The sequence below is a fragment of the Vicugna pacos genome, chromosome 1 (assembly GCF_048564905.1).
Source record: "Vicugna pacos chromosome 1, VicPac4, whole genome shotgun sequence".
NCBI lineage: Eukaryota > Metazoa > Chordata > Mammalia > Artiodactyla > Camelidae > Vicugna > Vicugna pacos.
Window position 1 is genome coordinate 13916700 of NC_132987.1, and position 14918 is coordinate 13931617.

General features: G+C 41.7%; 1 protein-coding gene across 8 annotated transcripts in view; it reads left to right on the forward strand.

Annotated features, from left to right (window-relative positions):
* The window catches only part of TMEM108 (transmembrane protein 108), a 289709-nt gene that overhangs the window by 233704 nt on the left and 41087 nt on the right, over positions 1 to 14918 (forward strand). The gene's annotated exons all lie outside the window — the stretch shown is intronic.

Consider the following 14918-nt stretch of genomic DNA (forward strand, 5'->3'; position numbering starts at 1 on the left):
ACCATCTAATTTGCCTAGCCTTTTGCCCTTTCAAAGCACTATTGGAAATATCCCCTTAGAGGATATTTACGCAAATGCCTTGGTGTAAATCTTGGCATCACCACCTCCTGATTATATAATCTTAAACTTACCTAACCTTGTTGTGTCTCAGTTTCCTTACATGCAATATGGAGATAACAGTGATTCCCTGCTCATACGTGGTCATGGGAACAAAGTGAGATAGTATGCATCAAGTGATGTGGGCAGGAGCAATACAAACCAGCCCCCTCCCCCCACCGCGGCCCCTCCTGGAACCCAGCAACCCCAGCAGGAAATCTCCCTGATGTGCTGGCTCTACCAAGACCAACAGTCACCATGGCCATAGCAAATGTAGAGAGTTAAGCCTCCCTCAGAAGTAAAGATCAAGGAAATATCTGAGAGAAGGATTTTGTAACTTAAGATCTTGAGGGAATAAAAATTAAATCTGACTCAACTTTGACAGTGGACACCACAGAAGCACTTGTTTGCAAAATCACTTTCATTTTTGTATTACGCATTAACATGGAAAGAAAAAAGCAGAATGCATAATTAAGTGAGCACGTGTCATCCGGTTATGAAGAGAGATAAAAGGCATACACACATGCTCTGCAGCTTTAGCAAGCACCTGCTCGGAGAGCAGCCCGCCCTACTACGGAGATCCAGGGACAACTTAAAGCCCTGCAGCTCACACAGATGACAGAACTGTCCCAAACTCGCATGGACGACAGAAAGAGAAGAGGGGCTGATAAGAAGACAAACATTGCTTCCAGTAATCAGCTGTCCTGGAGGCCCTGTCCCATTAGTAATTCCATTAATCATGTGAAATGCAAAGAATAAAAGTAAATGCATATTCGGGAGAGAGGAGAAAAGGACTTAAAAAATAGAAAAGAACTATACTTCTCATATTCTTCCAAAAAAAAAAAAAAGAAAAAAAAGAAGAAGAAGAAGACTGGAAGAAATGTACCAAAGGGCTGAATGATTCCTTTTGCAACTTGAGATTGTGGGGATTCAGGTTGGTACTGCTTCTTTCTATAGGTATCCTCCGAATTTATGACTGTATTTTACAGGGGAAACTGAAGAAAGCAATCTCTTTAGATCTCTTTAAAAGAAAATCGGTCTCCACTGGGCCCCTTTGTAAAGGTATAGACTGCAGAGCCTGCGTCTCTGGCATCATCACTAAGGGAGCTGTGTGGTCCTAGGTTTCCATCCTGTTGAAGACTGCTGCTCCCTGAGCCGCATTATGCCTGCTACTTAATTCAAGAGGTCTGAAGCTTAGACGCTGAGGGCTTGCCATTGCGAGGAGAGGTCGGGAGTATTACAATATGAGTGAATATCTTTTCTTTTTGGATAAAGAGATGTAGCCAAATCCTGTCTCTTGCCGGTATCTCTGGAATGATTTGAAAATGAGCCAAAGTGTCAGATTCCTCCTCTTATCCAAACAGGGCCCAGCTGGCACGTCCCCAGGGACCCGAGTCAGAACTAAGGTGGGCATGTTTGGCCCTCCATTTTACAGTATGCAAGACCAGGGGGCAAGCTGAAAAACAGGGTTTGGGGGAAGGGCCGAATCAAAGAGGCAGAAGGCTGTCCAAGTGAGTGGTTATAGACAGAGCGCGAAAAGCTGGACACGGAACCAGAGGACAGCCTAGGGCGTCGAGGCCCCCAGGGATCAAGTTGAGGAGGGGAGAAGGTTCTGTGTGGGAAGGGGACCCACAGCAGCCTCTCTCACTATAGGCTGGGAGAGCAGTGCCACTGAAAATGCCAGTGTGGCCTGGATGGGATGGTTTGTAAACTCTTTTGAGCTTGTCAAAGTGAGGATGGATTCAAAGGTGAACTGCAACTGTGTAACTCTGAGTGACTGAAAAGCATTCCAGGCTACTGAGCTGACAAACATTCTCTGTGTTTCCATAGCTGTATTATTGTCCATCTAAATCTGATGACAGAGAAATTGAAAGGGATTTGTATTTCAACACATGCATTGCCGTTACCGTAGTACTATGATGCCTTAAAAAAAGATGCATGCCACTCCCTTGATACTAGATGCTTGACGGGCTCTTGGTAAAAATGCCAAACTTTTACCGCCTTCACTAAGGAAGCAATAAACATTATCTCAAAGGGAGGAAAAAGAAGATTTTGGCCAAATCTTGAAGATCTTGGCAGGTATCAATAATATGATTTTCATAAGAAACAAGATTCTCCAAGTTGTGGGTAAATGGATTTACAAATTGCCCAGATGGCTTAGTGAGTAAGAGATTGGAAACAGAACATAAATTATAGGCAGGAACATAAACACCAAACCAAATTTGGAGAAAAAGCAGAATAGAAACCTGAAGAACATTAACAAATAGTAATTGCTTGTAACTTTCATGTCATCTTGGCTAGAGATATTTGGTGTGGATGCTCCCGAATAGCAACTGAAAAGGCTTTTTTCAACATAGCTCAATCCAGCAGATGTGAATTGAGTGACACCATTCTAGGAGTTGGGGACACAGAAGCAACCAAACAGCCCAAGTCCCTGCCCTGACGAAGCTAACATTCTAGTAGGGTAAGACTAAGAAACAGGAATAAATAAGCAAAACATACGGTGTGTTAGACGGGGATACATGCAATGAAGAAATCTAAAGCCAAAAAGGATTTGTAGATGTGTTGAAGGATGGTGCTTCTGCTTGGAAAGGGGAGAAATGTGCCAGAGGCCCTGATTCGGGGATAGTTTCCAGGCAGAAGGCAGGAGGCTCCAGCCACACACCTCACCCTCTGGATTGCCATTTCCCCATTGATCAGTTGGAGACTTAGACTGTGATTTTTGTGATCTTTTTCGCAAGCAAGCTCTCACAGCTCTGGTCGATGGTGGTTCTCTGATATATGACACAAGGGAAAGTAAGAAACAGATTGAATTTCAAACTTGCAGAGTGATTCATCAAGTAGTGTTTTTTCGTCCCAAGGAAGCAAAGCCCTAGGTGGCGCAGAGGGAGGCTTCTGCCTCAGGTGAGCGCTCCCGGAAGTCACCTCCCACTCCCGTGCTGACAGGTGGGAGGGAGAAATGGGGATAACTGTTTTACATCTTGAGGATATTACACATTTGTCCAGTTGCTTCTTCAACCTCTTTTTCTTAAACATTCACCACTTGGGGAGGGGTGGGGTTTATAGCTCAGTGGTAGAGTGCATGCCTAGCATGCATGAGGTCCTGGGTTCAATCCCCAGTACCTCCATTAAAAATAAGAAAATAAATCTAATTACTCTGCCCCCCACCAAAAAATTCACCACCTATTAGGGCCTGTCATTCTTCAACCCCATTTTATAAGTTAGAAAAATGGAAAATAAAGATTAAGAACTTGCTTAAATTTATAGTTAGTTGCAGTTCGAGGATTTAAATTCAGATCTCTCTGATCCAGAATCTATAATCTTTCACTACACCTGGCCACGTTCTTATAAGTGCCTCATTCTTTACCCTAAAAATCAGGGTGGGGGAGGGTATAGCTCAGTGGTAGAGTGCATGCCCTAGCATGCACAAGGTGCTGGGTTTGATCTCCAGTATTCCCAATAAAAATAAATAAATGAATAAGCCTAATTACTCCCCACCAACAAAAATAAATAAATAAAAAGATAAATTAAAAAAAAATCTTTCCCAGATGTAGATGCACTCAGCAAAATCCAGAATGTGGAACACTATGCAGGACAAATTACCTGATTTATTCAGCAAATAAATTATAAGAAAAAGAGAGTGAGAAATAACCTATAGATTAAAAGTGACTTAAGAGACAACCAGTTGCATTGTCTGGACCTTATTTAGATCCTGATTCGTACAAACTATTTTAAATTAATGATATATGGGGCAGGGGGAGGCTATAGCTCAATGGTAGAGTGCCTGCTTAACATGCACGAGGTCCTGGGTTCAATCCCCTGTACCTCCGTTAAAAAAAATATTTTAAAAATAGCATAAAATAAAATAAAAATACAAAATAAAGTTAATGACATACCTTCAGGAATTTGAATACTAACAGGGTGTTTGATAATCTTAAAGAATTACTTTTATTTTTTTCAGGTGTGATAATAAGATTGTGGCTATTTTTAAAAGAGTGGTTTTAGAAGTGCATATTTACATATTTCCAGAGGAAATGATCTGATGTCTGGGATCAAGTGTAGGATAATGCATTGGAGGGAGTGTAAATAAGCAAGACTGGCCATGTGTTGGTCACCGTTGTAGCAGTTTATTATACTGTTCTCTTCAGTTTTGTATATGCTTAACATTTTCCACAATAAAAAATTAAGCCAAAGCAAACGCCCCTGCCGTGGTGAATGTAGGACTGGTTGCACTGACCACCTGCCACTTTCTTAGGCTCGCAGGCTCCTCCATTAGACTAGAGGCAAAAGCCACGTCTAATGATCAGAACACATCTGCCTTACCTGGCGCTGCCTGGGTTTATAGAGGTGGCTCAATGTTGGACTTCCTGCCCGTGGTAGACCCTCCTGTCCCAGGCTTGTATACAGTTAGCTGCATGCACCACCTCACCCAAGGAACCAGGAGGTAATGTGATCTAATGAAAAGAAGTCTAGCCTTACCCTTTAGTTGCTGCATAATCTTGAGCAAAGCCCTTCAACTTGCTGAGCCTTGAGGAGTCGTGGTGACCGAACGGAATAGCATTAAGCATAATAGAATCACATAAACCCTGAAAATCCCTCCCAAGAATCTGGGCTCCCCAGTGCACCAGTCAGCTAAGAGCCGGCAGTGGATCAGAGGGAGGAGTGGTCCCTAGAGAGGGAGCGACTGACATTTTCTCTCTCCCCCACCATTGGGCCGCACCCCCTGAGGGAAGGAACCTACCTTGTGCTTCTTTGTGTTCCCAGGGCAGTAAGGTGGGAAGAACATGGCCTTGGGGGTTAGAGAGTCATGGGTTTAAATTCTGTATCTATCGCTTACCTACCACGGAGACTTTGGCAAGTATTTTAACCTCCTTATCTGTGAGACAGCAATAATAATGCCCACTAAGGGGACTTAAAGAAAGAAGACATTCAATGCCCAGCTTATAGTTGGGGCTCAGAACGTGTAAGTTTCCCACTGCCTTCAAGGGCCCTCTTGATGTTCAGTGAATGAACGAGTGTAAGTGGATGTTTCTCTGCAATGTGGGTGTCTCAGCAGCAGGGTCACCAGGTACAGTTGCACAGGTTTTTCACTGCACAGGGGCGACTGGCTAGATTCCTCAAGCTGCGACCTGAGCGTGGGGCTGTTTGCCCAGAAGAATCGTGTCTTTGTCTATTTTGTGCAAAGCCGCTGAAGGGGCTGTCAGTGTCCCTGCTTGGGAGAAAAATGCCAGTCACCCAGAGAAAGGAATTTGTTTTCATGATGCATGATTCAGACTACTGCCAGGAGTCAAGAGGAAGAATGACTCCAACTGATACTGTCAGAGCACCAGGCCTTCTTTGGAGGAAATCACATTTTGAGACCATGTTAAAATTTCTTGTTGGTTGATTCAGGTCCCTAGCCTGGGCATCATGGTAACAAGGCTATTATGAAGACAGCAGCGTGAAAATGCTAGTATCCAAATGGGCCGAGTAAAGGCGGCCACCGTGGGCCTCGCTGCATGTTAGGACTGATGTCCCCCAGGCTACCCTCAGGTCACAGTCAGCTCTGCATGTTTATATTGATGCCGGTGAGTCTTAAATAGTGATAGATGTCCTCCGGGCAAGTGTCTCAGAGGGCTGATTCTACATTTGAAGTGTTTAAAGAGGTGCTGCCTCTCCAAAGCGGTGTCAAGGTCAGTGTGGTCCAGATGAGCATTTACTCTGGCAGAGCATCTTCTCTGCCCCTTAACAGTCTTGCTACTTCATCTCAAGTTCAAGGCCATAGAGGCTCAGGGGCAGGGGTCTGACCTTCTGAAAGGAAAGATTAGAGGCAAGGCCCATTTCTGGAGACGTGTTTGCGGGGGAGGTCAAAATGATTCTAAGAAATGGAACAAATCTTATTTACAAACCAAAAACAGACTCACAGAAAACAAACTATGGTTACCAAAGGGGAAAGGGAGGGGGAGAGATAAATTAGGAGTTTGGGATTAATAGACACTCATTACTATATATAAAATAAATAAACAATAAGGACCTATTCTACAGCAGAGGAAACTATATTCAATATCTTGTCATAACATATAATAGAAAAGAATCTAAAAAAAATCTATTTATTTGTAGCTGTATAACTGAATCGCTTCTCTATATACCTGAAACTAGCATTGTAAATCAACTACACTTCAATAAAAACAAAATTTTAAAAAATGATTCTGAAGTCTGTTAGGACAAGCAAGGGGCAAAGAAGAGCAGTGAGGGGCAGTGAAGGAAGCAGGGAAGGCAGAGGGGAGGCGGGCGTAAGTGTACGGTGTGAAGTATGTGTAGACATCAATTCTCTCCTAAGTGTTTAACTGGTTGTCTCAATACCACTTATCGTAAACTCCTTTTTCTTCTTTCCCAATACCACCTTTGTAGGCTAATTTTTCATCGCTTAGGGGTTTTCTGTTTAGTTTCATTAATCTGTCTGATCTCATGCCAGTGTCTCTAGTTGGCAGCTAAGAATGCTGATATCCAAGAGGGGGTTGTAACCACATTCAGAATTGAAGTTAGATGTGTGCTTCCTTAAACAGGGAACGATATCATTTTGCATTTTGGAACCTCACATCGTGAGGTCAGAAGGAGCCGTTTCTGACAGTGGTGTGTATATAATAGGGGATTAATCATTTGTTCCGGAGTGTAAGATCACGCCATGACCCCCTGACCACAAGGGAAGAACTCAAAGCTTGTCACCTGTAATTAAAAATCTGGCGGTGATCAGTGACAGTCCCTATAATTTGATCCTTTTTTCCTTTTTCTACAATTAACACAACTGTGTGAGGGCTCAGTGACCTGCTTATGTCTGAAGCCCCCAGCCTGGGTCAGCGGGTGTCATCCCGCCATCACCCTGTGAGAAGAAGGGGACGCTGGTTGTTTCTGCCCAGGCAGGTGGGAACAGTGTTACAGGCATTTAGCCAAGAGCAGAGGTGGGTTTTTCCTAACCCCATCCTATCCCCCTCCCCTCCTGCTGCCCAGAGTCAGGCCACTCTCTCAGAGAAGTAGACAGGAAACCAGGATGAGTTTTACTTTATTCTCCAGGTTTGTAGCAGATTAAGTGCAAACTGGCCTGAACCCTGAACAACACTTTCCGAACCTCTGCGCCACAGGTCCCCCAAATAATTGGGGGTAGGAGGAAGGAATAAAGGAGGGAAGTGTTCAGAGGTCTCACATCTCCCTTTTCAGTCTCACTGTGTTAAGCCTATACTTCTGTTTAACCCTTAGCACAGTGCGATGGTGTTTATTTATTTATCTGTATGTATGTCCCCCACCCACTACCCCGCCTTGAGCTGCCTAAGAGTGTCAGGACTCTTTTAACCATGTTCATAATCTAGTATGGTGTCTGGAGTATAGTAGGTGGTAAAGAAGTGTTGGGGAAATTATCAAGTGAGAGCATCTTGGAGTGTTTGTGGCAACACTAGTATTTGGTGAAAACCCCCATTCCTGTGTTCAATCCAGCAATGTTGTGTGTGTAATGGGGGGAATATGAGGGTAAGGAAGGCATCTCCTTTAAAAAAAATTAGCCCCACTGTGGCCTGATGCCTTGGAACATTTTCCAGGTCCATGTCACTAAAATCAGAGAAGGAATCTGGGAAATGAAGTTGGGGCTCTTTGCTGAGAAAGATAAATACTGTCCTCTAAGCAGGTGACACATTGCTACATCAATGCCTGGAGCCTGTGACAGCCTGGCAGTGACTGGCAGAGCTTTTCTGGGTCTTGTCTCTGCAGACAGGATCGTGAGGCCTCACAGAAAAGCCCAAACGGGAAAGAGGAGAGAAATCCTGGAAGTGGAGGACACCCAGCCTCCAATTACTCCTTACCCTGCGTTTCAACTCTGGGCTGCTTTGCTAATCACATGGGAAAGCCATGGCGGGAGGTTTTACTGACCCTTCCCTTTACTTGGTTAGCCTCATTTTTTAAAACTTATTATTTTTTAAAATTTAAACATAGTCAATTACAACATGTCAATTTCTGGTGTACACCACAATGGCCCAGTCATGCATACATATATATACATATATTCATTTTCATTAAAGGTTATTACAAGATATGGAATATATTTCCCTGTGCTGTACAGAAGAAATTTGTTTTTTATCTATTTATATATATATATATATAGTAGCCTCATTTTTATTTATTGTTTTCTTTTAAGGCAAAGAAAAAGTTCACATAATTCTTATCACAGCTCTCAGGCACACCAAGTGAAGGCCCAGGGCCCTGTGCTCAGCTCCTCCCAGAACAGCACACACAGGCGCACCCACCTCAGAACCACCTGGGAGGGGATAGTTACTTGCTAACACATGCGTCCAGGCTGTGACCAGGGTTTCCTGGGAGAAGGTTAGAGGGCAGTGTGTCCTTACATCCTCTCCACAGAAAGAGGATTAAAATTCCCCGAAAGAGGGTGCTGGGAAAGATGCAGGTCCTCCAAGGAGTTTCCCTGTCTTTTCATCCATTGTATATGGCAGTTTTGCTTTTGAAAAGAAACTATCACAATGATGTGAAGGAGGAAGAGGAACATTAAAAATCTCATCGATACCATCGTACAGATATACAGATACATAAACACCATCACACTGTAGGTAGCTATTTACCTACCCTGAAATGTGCTGGGTATACACAGTTCCTTTTGCGAAAACAACTTTTTAAAAATAAGTAAGTTGCCTTTTGATGAGAAGCTTTCTCTTTGCTAGTTTTGCTTCCCGTGCGGAAGCCCGCAGTGCATTGGCCAGCCGTGCTGGATGTGAGCCTTCCATGTTGCTATGGAGAGTAGCTGCAGCCAAGAGGCTCCACAGGGGAGGCAGAGAGGTGGGAGGAAGCTAAATCTAGAGTCTCCACAGGGAAGGATTGAGCAGAGAGAAACAATATTCAAGTTGTGTATGTGTGTGTGAGAATATGAGAGGGGGTGAGGGGCACAGAGAGACAAAGAAAGAATATGTTGTTTGTCACATGTGGGTTATAGTTAGCTCTCTTGGAAACGTCCTTCTCCAGAATGACATAGGCGAGAATCTTGGGCAATAAAACCATCTGGTTTTACAGGAAAGAATCTGATCAGACAGAGTATAACTTGTGTTTCTCCTTTTTTAAAAAGTTTTTGTTGTTGTTGCTGGACATAGGATTGTTGCTTTGTTTTGTTGCTTTTGCTAAAATAAAATACAGAACTGTGCCTTCCCGCTAAAGTGAGCCCTTTCTAGAGAATGGAGCTTGCTTTGTTGATTGGGTTCTAACTCATGCTTTCTATGCTGACCAGGTCACACCTGTGTTTTTAATGTCTTCAATTTATTTAAAAATAATGAACAAATAACTTGATAACATATTGGGCTGGGGGACAAAAAGGATCCCTAAAAAGTATGATATTTGGGATTCACTTCAGAATTAAACATTAGAGGTGAGAAGTAGACAATGTAAATATCAGGCACAGGGGATAAGAGAGATCCCAAAGAAATAGTTGTAATTGTGTAACGTCTAGAAATTTACCTCAGAGCAGTGGGAGAAAGGAGGGAAGTGGATGGGGGTTTTGATGAAACAGGACTGGCCAGGAGTTGATCATTGTTGGCACGTGGAAGGTTCCTAATACTGTTATGCCTACTTTTATATAGGTTTACATTTGTCTGTAATGAAAGGTAAACAGTTGCACACATGTCCCTCAGCTCTTAGATTTGGAAGAAATCACAGTAAAAGAAATCAGGCTGCAGGCTACCAAGACATTTTACTAAAAGAAAGATACTGACATTTAGTGTGGGTGGTTGCTTTATTTGGGGGTGCTCACTATCGTCAAATGTCTCAGTGGTGATGAAGAAAAGGCTGGAATAAAGAACGCCTGGTTATGGGTTTGATCCAGACTTAACAGGGCTCATCCATTGCTGATGACTTTATGGGGCAATTCACCATCCTAATGAAACATTCCTCTGATGGAACATTCTAACAGAGGCACAGAAACCAGACGAATGACTCTGTTTCCTAAAACCAACAACAAAACATCCAGTGCAGGCTGCAGTGTGGATTGAACAGCCAAAATATTGCCTTTCTTCATCTGTCAGAACCCTCTGGGGAGCAGAAGGCACATGGACTCTGCCCTTAGCTACTGTATCAGTGCCGTTTATGGACTGTGAGCTACATGTCTGTGAGGTTCCCCCAAGGATCCATATTGATTTTCTTCTCTTCTAGTTTCCCCAGAAGCATGACCCCCTGTGTTCCATGATACACGTATTTCCCTGGGGACAAACCTAATTAAATCTCAAGAATCATAGGACGCAATCTTATTAATATTTGTCAGGGGAATTCTAGTGATGGTGAATGCGGACGTCTCAAGAACCTAGAGACTAACCCAGAAGTCAATTTGTGTCAAAAATACATACTGAAACCTGGAATTCAATTTATTGACTGAGGGCTTTATCCTTAGAGGGAGCTGAGGTGTCCAGTTTGCCCCTGAAATAGCTACTTTTTGTACTGGGAAGGGCAGCGTTTGAGAGAGAAAAATCATTTCTCTGTTGAATCATCTCATCTCTTGGAGGCTTAAGGAAGCTACAGCTTCAGCTTAGAGGTCCCACAAGGAGAAATTCTGTTGAAGGGGGATGCTGAATATCTGGAAAAGTCTCTGTAGCCATGTCAAAAATTGACAAGAGAAAACTTCTGGGAAAACGGGCACCAAATGTGAATCAACACATTCACTCCCACCAGCTCCAGAGGATGGTTGTCATGCTCAACAAACAGGGAACACTGGAAGAGTTGAGTGCGTGGCAGGAGACAGAGATAGTGAGACACCAAGACCAGAGGGCTCCTTCTCACTGAGGGCGCTCCCTAGAGGCGGGTAGATGCCATGGTGTTAAAACAAGATCTTTCTGATTCTATGATAAACAGCCTGTTTGGGAAATGCTTTTGGCCCAAATTAAATCTCGAGCCAGGTTCTGGTGTATTTCAATACCTTCTGAAGATGGGGGAGGGTGGGGACCTGTACATCTTAAAGCCCTTCAGTTTTAGCCATTATCAATCACCTAGATTCAGTCTTCTTTCTATCCTGTAAGCTGATTAGTTACATTGCATAGCATATCCCTGTAACCAAGGAACTATTAGGAAAATGGGTGACCATTAGTGTCACATTTGTAAACTATTTCCGGCAAAAAAATTGAGAGAAGGGAATCTGTCCTGGTAGTGCTCCAGGTGTCGAATCCCTGAGCATTTGTCAGAGAATCAGATCACATCCTCAGTCCCTGACACTAATTCATCAAGACCGCATCTGAAGCCAGATTCGAATGACTGCACATGCCGTGACAGCAAAGCCCTGGGGAGCTCTCCGCGTGTGCGGCACTCCTTCCTGTGGGGTGAGGTCCTCTTCTCTGGGAGCCTGTGGCTTATTTGCAGTGCCTCTAATTCTGTAAAGAAAGATCTAGAACAGTACCTTCCAGGATGGAAAATCTGTTACATGTATGCTCCTGACATGTGAGCAGGTTAATATTCCAAGAGGCAGGCACCCTTTCACTAAGGAAGAGTCAGTGAAAAGATTTTCCCTCTTCTGTCCCTTGGAAGGATAGTAAGATACATTCTACTTGCTCCCCCAAGGATCCTCAGCAAGACTGCACCCTAGTTGTCCACAGTGGTGATCAGCTCAATTACATATGCTTGAATATGCTTCTTCTCCTTCGCTTTTTCACTCTTTCCAGTCCCCTACACCTGTTCCCTGAAATCACTCTCCACCATAAATTACGCATATTTAAGCTATATCTCAGCCTGCCTTTGGGGGAAGCCAGAGTTGAAACATCCCCTCCCCTTTCGCCATTCTTACTCTGCTCCTGCCTCTTCATTCAGAAAAGAAAATCAAATAACCTTAGAGTCAGAAAGACCTTTAGAGAACATTCATTTCGACACCTTTTGGTTACAGATAAGGAGACAGAAGTCCAAAGAGATTATATGCCTCTGTTGTAACTTGTCTTTCCGTGAAACAGATAAGGGCAAGTGGAAAATCAGAAACATGTAAGGGATAACAGAGCTTGGCAGACAGTTCCAGAGTTAGGAATAAGTCTTGTTTAACAGAGAGGAAATAGGGCTAATCTTTGACATGGCATAAAAGGAACCAGCACCCAGGAGTTGAAATGGAGAAGTAATTGTACAATTTTGTAATAAATAAATAGTAAGTGTTTAAGACTGTTCAAAGTTTGTGGTCAGTTGCATCTTTCTGGAGAGTTAATTTCTTAGGAACTCAATCCATATGTTTTCACTGAGCATCATCTTATTGAGGTCCATGCTGGTGTTTTGAGAGAGCCAAGGGGCATCCTGAAATGGTTCCCAGAAGGCTCGAGATCAGGAAATTGAACTTCTTAATTATATTTTGGTCATCAATTAACTCTGTTAACCTGAGCAAGTCATTTTCTCTCTATGCACTTGGGGTCAGTTCCTTTTTTATAAAATGACTATTGGTCTTATCATCAAGTCATAGAATGTTGACTTTTGAAGTGGCTTGGAGCTCATTCTCACTTTGCAGTTTCAAAGAAATGAAGTGAGTCTTTGGAAGTCATTGATTTAGAATCAGACCTGGCAATGTAACCCTGGTCTTCCTGATCCTCAGTCTGTAAATGAGATTTGAGATTCTTCCCAACCGTGAAATCCTATAATTCCAAGATTGAAATATAAGACAGTATTTCTGCCCTGAAGGACCCCATAATCAAACTGAGGAGACACTTGACACACATAAATAGTTATTATAAGACAACAGATGAGATTCAATAAGCAGAGCAACCCTCCACTTCTTTGGCCATTCAGAGAAGCAAGTTGTCAAGAAAATCACTGAGATTTGAGCTGAGATTTGAAAAGATGTTAGATGGAAAAGGTCATTATGGATGTAGGAAAATAGCCAGAGAAAAGTCATGGACCTGGGATCAACCAGGAGGACAGCAAAACTGGATCTGTCCAGCAGGAGTGGGTGGGTGAAATGGTGGGGGAGAGGTAAGGTCCTGGGAGAGAAAGAGTTCTTGGTGTTGCTCTTCGGTTCCTTAAGGCTGATCTGAAGTTATATGTAGTGAGGGGTTCTGACTTATTTCATCTATAACAGAGGGAACTAAAATGTGGAAACTGACTAAGATCTCTTGTTGTAATTATACAAAGAGTTAAATCTCATACTTTCTGATTTGTCCTCAGGCAGTTTTATTTATATCTTTTAAATTAAAAACCGTTTTAATCTAGGAGACAATATTATGGTCAATATGTATCTAAATCCAGTCACATCAGATCTAACAATATGACAAGAGATGAAATAACCTAATGTAATTTCTGTTTATGGTGAGAGGCTTGATAAAAAGGATCATTTTTTTTTCTATTTGAATAAGAAACACAGTAGAGATGAGAAAGCTTAATTACAACCTTAATTTCGTTGTTGTTGTTGTGAAAATCAAATGTGTGGTTTTTTTAAGCAGTTTTATTTTTTAAACGATATTTTAAACATAAATGATACCCAGTGTCACTGGCACCAGGGGTAGTTAGAAAATTCAATTAGTAGAATAATGGACAAATGACTTCTTTTTTTTTCTGGTGGTAGTTATTTGGAACAGATTGTTTAAATAAGTACAATTGTTTAGAAACAGAAATGGATAAGGCCCATTCAGCTTGATAAATTTCCTGTTTAAGTGGGATTGGTGTAAAGGTGAGGAGGAGATTCAAAGTTTCATGTTTGGCTTGGATAATTAGAGAAATGTAATTATAGCAGGGTAATAACAGTATATATACTTTAAAAACAAATAAACAAGTGAAAAAACATCAAAACGACAAACAATAAAATAGAAATCATAAAGCAATACGGGAGAATTAAGACCCAACATTCATGTGCATAAATGTAAAGTCCTTTATTAGATGACAAAGACACACACAGACTGAAAGGGAAAGGATGGAATAAGATATTTCATGCAAATGCAGCAAAAGCAGTTCTAAGAGAGAAGTTCATAGCAATACAGGCCTTCCTCAAGAAACAAGCAAAAAAAGAATAGAAACAAGAAAGATCACAAATAAACAACTGAACCTACCACCTAAACAAACTAGGAAAAGAAGAACAAAGCCCAAAGTCAGCAGAAGAAAGGAAATAATAAAGATCAGAGAGGAAATAAAATAGAGATAAAAATAGTAAAGATCAATGAAACCAAGAGCTGTTTTTTTTTAAAAAATAAGCAAAACTGATAAGCCTTTAGCCAAGTTCACTGAGAAGAAAATAGAGAGGACCAAAGTAAAATAAGAAATGAATGAGGAGAAATAACAACCAATACCACAGGGATACAAAAAATCATAAGAAAGTACTATGAATAATTATATGCCAACAAGTTGGAGAACAAAGAAGAAATGGACACGTTCCTAGAAATATACAACCTGTCAAGACAGAATCAAGAAGAAATAGAAATTTGAGCACTGATCACTAGTTGTGAAACTGAATTTGAAGTTTTTAAAAACTCCAGAAAACAAGAGTCCAGGACCAGACAGCTTCACAGGGGAATTCTACCAAACATATAAAGAAGAACTAATACCTATCCTTCTCAAACTATTCTAAAAAGTTGAAGAGGATGGAAGGCTCCCAAATTCACTCTGTGAGGCCACCATTACCCTAATACCAAAACCAGACAAAGACACTGTAAAAAACTAATAATAAAATTATAGTCCAATATCTTTAATGAATATAGATGGGAAAGTCCTCAACAAAATACTAGCAAAATGAATTCAACAATATATAAAAAGGATCATACACTATGATCAAGTTTGATGTATTCCAAGATCACAAAGATGGTTCAAAATTTGCAAATAAATCCATGTAATATACTAACAAAAGGAAGAATAAAAATCAC